At 52.9% G+C, this 5,313-nt stretch overlaps 1 long non-coding RNA gene across 3 annotated transcripts; it reads right to left on the bottom strand.

Moving 5' to 3' along the window:
* Window positions 1–301: 301 nt before the first annotated feature.
* On the bottom strand, window positions 302–2,895 carry LOC127925896 (uncharacterized). Of its 3 annotated transcripts, XR_008122749.1 has the most exons (6): window positions 2,835–2,895; window positions 2,057–2,186; window positions 1,508–1,927; window positions 1,314–1,379; window positions 1,007–1,040; window positions 306–524 (listed from the first exon to the last, which is right to left on the bottom strand). It is a non-coding gene; the product is annotated as an uncharacterized LOC127925896 (long non-coding RNA). The 3 variants fall into 3 exon arrangements; XR_008122748.1 differs by lacking the exons at window positions 2,057–2,186; window positions 2,835–2,895 and having other exon boundaries at window positions 302–524; window positions 1,508–2,023; XR_008122750.1 differs by lacking the exons at window positions 306–524; window positions 1,007–1,040; window positions 2,057–2,186; window positions 2,835–2,895 and adding an exon at window positions 557–618 and having other exon boundaries at window positions 1,217–1,379; window positions 1,508–2,023.
* Between the last annotated feature and the right edge of the window lie 2,418 nt (window positions 2,896–5,313).

A 5,313-nucleotide genomic window follows, 5' to 3' on the forward strand; every position in this document is an offset into this window, starting at 1 on the left:
TTCCGGTTACTAGTCCACCGCTCTAACCACTAGAATACCTGCCGTCTCTACACTCTAACCACTAGAATACCTGCCGTCTCTACACTCTAACCACTAGAATACCTGCCGTCCCTACACTCTAACCACTAGAATACCCTGCCGTCCCTACACTCTAACCACTAGAATACCTGCCGTCCTACACTCTAACCACTAGAATACCCTGCCGTCCCTACACTCTAACCACTAGAATACCCTGCCGTCCCTACACTCTAACCACTAGGCTACCTGCCGTCCCTACACTCTAACCACTAGAATACCCTGCCGTCCCTACACTCTAACCACTAGGCTACCTGCCGTCCCTACACTCTAACCACTAGGCTACCTGCCGTCCCTACACTCTAACCACTAGGCTACCCTGCCGTCCCTACACTCTAACCACTAGGCTACCTGCCGTCCCTACACTCTAACCACTAGGCTACCCTGCCGTCCCTACACTCTAACCACTAGGCTACCCTGCCGCCCCTACACTCTAACCACTAGGCTACCTGCCGCCTCTACACTCTAACCACTAGGCTACCCTGCCGCCTCTACACTCTAACCACTAGACTACCTGCCTCCCCCCTCTAACCCCTAGGCTACCTGCCGTCCCTCCACTCTAACCACTAGGCTACCTGCCGTCCCTACACTCTAACCACTAGGCTACCCTGCCGCCCCTACACTCTAACCACTAGGCTACCTGCCGTCCCTACACTCAAACCACTAGGCTACCCTGGCTAACCACTAGGTTACCTGCCGTCCCTACACTCTAACCAAGGCCACTGCCGGTCTAACCCTAGGCTACCCTGCCGTCCCTACACTCAAACCACAAGGCTACCCTGCCGGTCTAACCACTAGGCTACCTGCCGTCCCTACACTCTAACCACTAGGCCACCTGGTCCCTACACTCTCAAACCACTAGGCTACCTGCCGTCCCTACACTCTAACCACTAGGCTACCTGCCGTCCCTACACTCTAACCACTAGGCTACCCTGCCGTCCCTACACTCTAACCACTAGGCTACCCTGCCGTCCCTGCCGTCCCTACACTCTAACCACTAGGCAAGGCTACCCTGCCGTCCCTACACTCAAACCACAAGGCTACCCTGCCGTCCCTACACTCTAACCACTAGGCTACCTGCCGTCCCTACACTCTAACCACTAGGCCACCTGCCGTCCCTACAGTCTAACCACTAGGCTACCTGCCGTCCCTACACTCTAACCACTAGGCTACCTGCCGTCCCTACACTCTAACCACTAGGCTACCCTACCGTCCCTACACTCTAACCACTAGGCTACCTGCCGTCCCTACACTCTAACCACTAGGCTACCCTGCCGTCCCTACACTCTAACCACTAGGCTACCCTGCCGTCCCTACACTCTAACCACTAGGCTACCTGCCGTCCCTACACTCTAACCACTAGGCAACCTGCCGTCCCTACACTCTAACCACTAGGCTACCTGCCGTCCCTACACTCTAACCACTAGGCTACCTGCCGTCCCTACACTCTAACCACTAGGCTACCCTGCCGTCCCTACACTCTAACCACTAGGCTACCCTGCCGTCCCTACACTCTAACCACTAGGCTACCTGCCGTCCCTACACTCTAACCACTAGGCAACCTGCCGTCCCTACACTCTAACCACTAGGCTACCTGCCGTCCCTACACTCTAACCACTAGGCAACCTGCCGTCCCTACACTCTAACCACTAGGCTACCTGCCGTCCCTACACTCTAACCACTAGGCTACCCTGCCGTCCCTACACTCTAACCACTCGTCTACCTGCCGTCCCTACACTCTAACCACTAGGCTACCCTGCCGTCCCTACACTCTAACCACTAGGCTACCTGCCGTCCCTACACTCTAACCACTAGGCTACCTGCCGTCCCTACACTCTAACCACTAGGCTACCTGCCGTCCCTACACTCTAACCACTAGGCTACCTTCCGTCCCTACACTCTAACCACTAGGCTACCCTGCCGCCCCTACACTCTAACCACTAGGCTACCTTCCGTCCCTACACTCTAACCACTAGGCTACCTGCCGTCCCTACACTCTAACCACTAGGCTACCTGCCGTCCCTACACTCTAACCACTAGGCTACCTGCCGTCCCTACACTCTAACCACTAGGCTACCCTGCCGTCCCTACACTCTAACCACTAGGCTACCCTGCCGTCCCTACACTCTAACCACTAGTCTACCTGCCGTCCCTACACTCTAACCACTAGGCAACCTGCCGTCCCTACACTCTAACCACTAGGCTACCTGCCGTCCTACACTCTAACCACTAGGCAACCTGCCGTCCCTACACTCTAACCACTAGGCTACCTGCCGTCCCTACACTCTAACCACTAGGCTACCCTGCCGTCCCTACACTCTAACCACTCGTCTACCTGCCGTCCCTACACTCTAACCACTAGGCTACCCTGCCGTCCCTACACTCTAACCACCACTAGGCTACACCTAACCGTCCCTACACTCTAACCACTAGGCAACCTGCCGTCCCTACACTCTAACCACTAGGCTACCTGCCGTCCCTACACTCTAACCACTAGGCTACCTTCCGTCCCTACACTCTAACCACTAGGCTACCCTGCCGCCCCTACACTCTAACCACTAGGCTACCTTCCGTCCCTACACTCTAACCACTAGGCTACCTGCCGTCCCTACACTCTAACCACTAGGCTACCTTCCGTCCCTACACTCTAACCACTAGGCTACCTGCCGCCCCTACACTCTAACCACTAGGCTACCTGCCGTCCCTACACTCTAACCACTAGGCTACCTTCCGTCCCTACACTCTAACCACTCGTCTACCTGCCGTCCCTACACTCTAACCACTAGGCTACCCTGCCGCCCCTACACTCTAACCACTAGGCTACCTTCCGTCCCTACACTCTAACCACTAGGCTACCTGCCGTCCCTACACTCTAACCACTAGGCTACCTTCCGTCCCTACACTCTAACCACTAGGCTACCTGCCGCCCCTACACTCTAACCACTAGGCTACCTGCCGTCCCTACACTCTAACCACTAGGCTACCTTCCGTCCCTACACTCTAACCACTCGTCTACCTGCCGTCCCTACACTCTAACCACTAGGCCACCTGCCGTCCCTACACTCAAACCACTAGGCTACCTGCCGTCCCTACACTCTAACCACTAGGCTACCTGCCGTCCCTACACTCTAACCACTAGGCTACCTGCCGTCCCTACACTCAAACCACTAGGCTACCTGCCGCCCCTACACTCTAACCACTAGGCTACCTGCCGTCCCTACACTCTAACCACTCGTCTACCTGCCGTCCCTACACTCTAACCACTCGTCTACCTGCCGTCCCTACACTCTAACCACTAGGCTACCTGCCGTCCCTACACTCTAACCACTAGGCTACCCTGCCGTCCCTACACTCTAACCACTAGGCTACCTGCCGTCCCTACACTCTAACCACTAGGCTACCTGCCGTCCCTACACTCTAACCACTCGTCTACCTGCCGTCCCTACACTCTAACCACTAGGCTACCTGCCGTCCCTACACTCTAACCACTCGTCTACCTGCCGTCCCTACACTCTAACCACTAGGCTACCTGCCGTCCCTACACTCTAACCACTCGTCTACCTGCCGTCCCTACACTCTAACCACTAGGCTACCTGCCGTCCCTACACTCTAACCACTCGTCTACCTGCCGTCCCTACACTCTAACCACTAGGCTACCTGCCGTCCCTACACTCTAACCACTCGTCTACCTGCCGTCCCTACACTCTAACCACTAGGCTACCCTGCCGTGTAAAGACACACTGGGTTATAAATAGAAAGGATTGCATTTGGTGCTTTAAATCATCCAGAACATTTTCCTTCCACCGATGCAGTTTTGCTATTCAGCTTGTGTTGATTTGTCCATATTGTTGACATTGTTGTCATACTACATTGTTGCAAACTATGCAATTCACTTTTAATGAGATTTTTCAAAAACACTTAATCTCCTCCAAAACCCCACCCCATCTCAGGCCAGACAGAGGTTTGAGACATGCAATCATCACAGTACATTAATGTAATTCAATATCTATTACAACACAGACCGATCCGACCATGTGTTCAGTGGGCTCATTGTACCATTCACTATGAACACCTTATCAATCAATTTGTTGTCCGAATCCAGAATAGATACAGAGATATGCACCACCATTTTCACTGCAGCTCTGACTGGTTCCCAAATCACACCCTATTCCCTATCTGGTGCACTACTATCGTCCAAGGCCCATGGGGCCCATAGGGCTCTGGTCAAAGTAGTGCACTATTTAGGGAATATGGTGCCATTTGGGATGCACATCTATATCTACACGCTGAAGTCAGACCTATTTGATTTCAGGTTATTCTGTTTTGGAGACAGATACCAGACAGAGACAGATACCAGACAGAGACAGATACCAGACAGAGACAGATAGCAGACAGAGACAGATACCAGACAGAGACAGATACCAGACAGAGACAGATACCAGACAGAGACAGATACCAGACAGAGACAGATACCAGACAGAGACAGATACCAGACAGAGACAGATACCAGACAGAGACAGATAGCAGACAGAGACAGATACCAGACAGAGACAGATACCAGACAGAGACAGATACCAGACAGAGACAGGTAGCAGACAGAGACAGATAGCAGACAGAGGCAGATACCAGACAGATACCAGATAGCAGACAGATAGCAGACAGAGACAGATACCAGACAGAGACAGATAGCAGACAGAGACAGATACAGAGACAGACAGAGACAGATAGCAGACAGAGACAGATACCAGACAGAGACAGATAGCAGACAGAGACAGATAGCAGACAGAGACAGATAGCAGACAGAGACAGATACCAGACAGAGACAGATACCAGACAGAGACAGATAGCAGACAGAGACAGATACCAGACAGAGACAGATAGCAGACAGAGACAGATAGCAGACAGAGACAGATACCAGACAGAGACAGATACCAGACAGAGACAGATACCAGACAGAGACAGATACCAGACAGAGACAGATACCAGACAGAGACAGATACCAGACAGAGACAGATACCAGACAGAGACAGATAGCAGACAGAGACAGATACCAGACAGAGACAGATACCAGACAGAGACAGATACCAGACAGAGACAGATAGCAGACAGAGACAGATACCAGACAGAGACAGATAGCAGACAGAGACAGATAGCAGACAGAGACAGATACCAGACAGAGACAGATACCAGACAGAACAGACATAGCAGACAGATACCAGACAGAGACAGATACAGACA

This window comes from Oncorhynchus keta, unplaced genomic scaffold (assembly GCF_023373465.1).
Source record: "Oncorhynchus keta strain PuntledgeMale-10-30-2019 unplaced genomic scaffold, Oket_V2 Un_contig_6459_pilon_pilon, whole genome shotgun sequence".
Taxonomy (NCBI): Eukaryota; Metazoa; Chordata; class Actinopteri; order Salmoniformes; family Salmonidae; genus Oncorhynchus; species Oncorhynchus keta.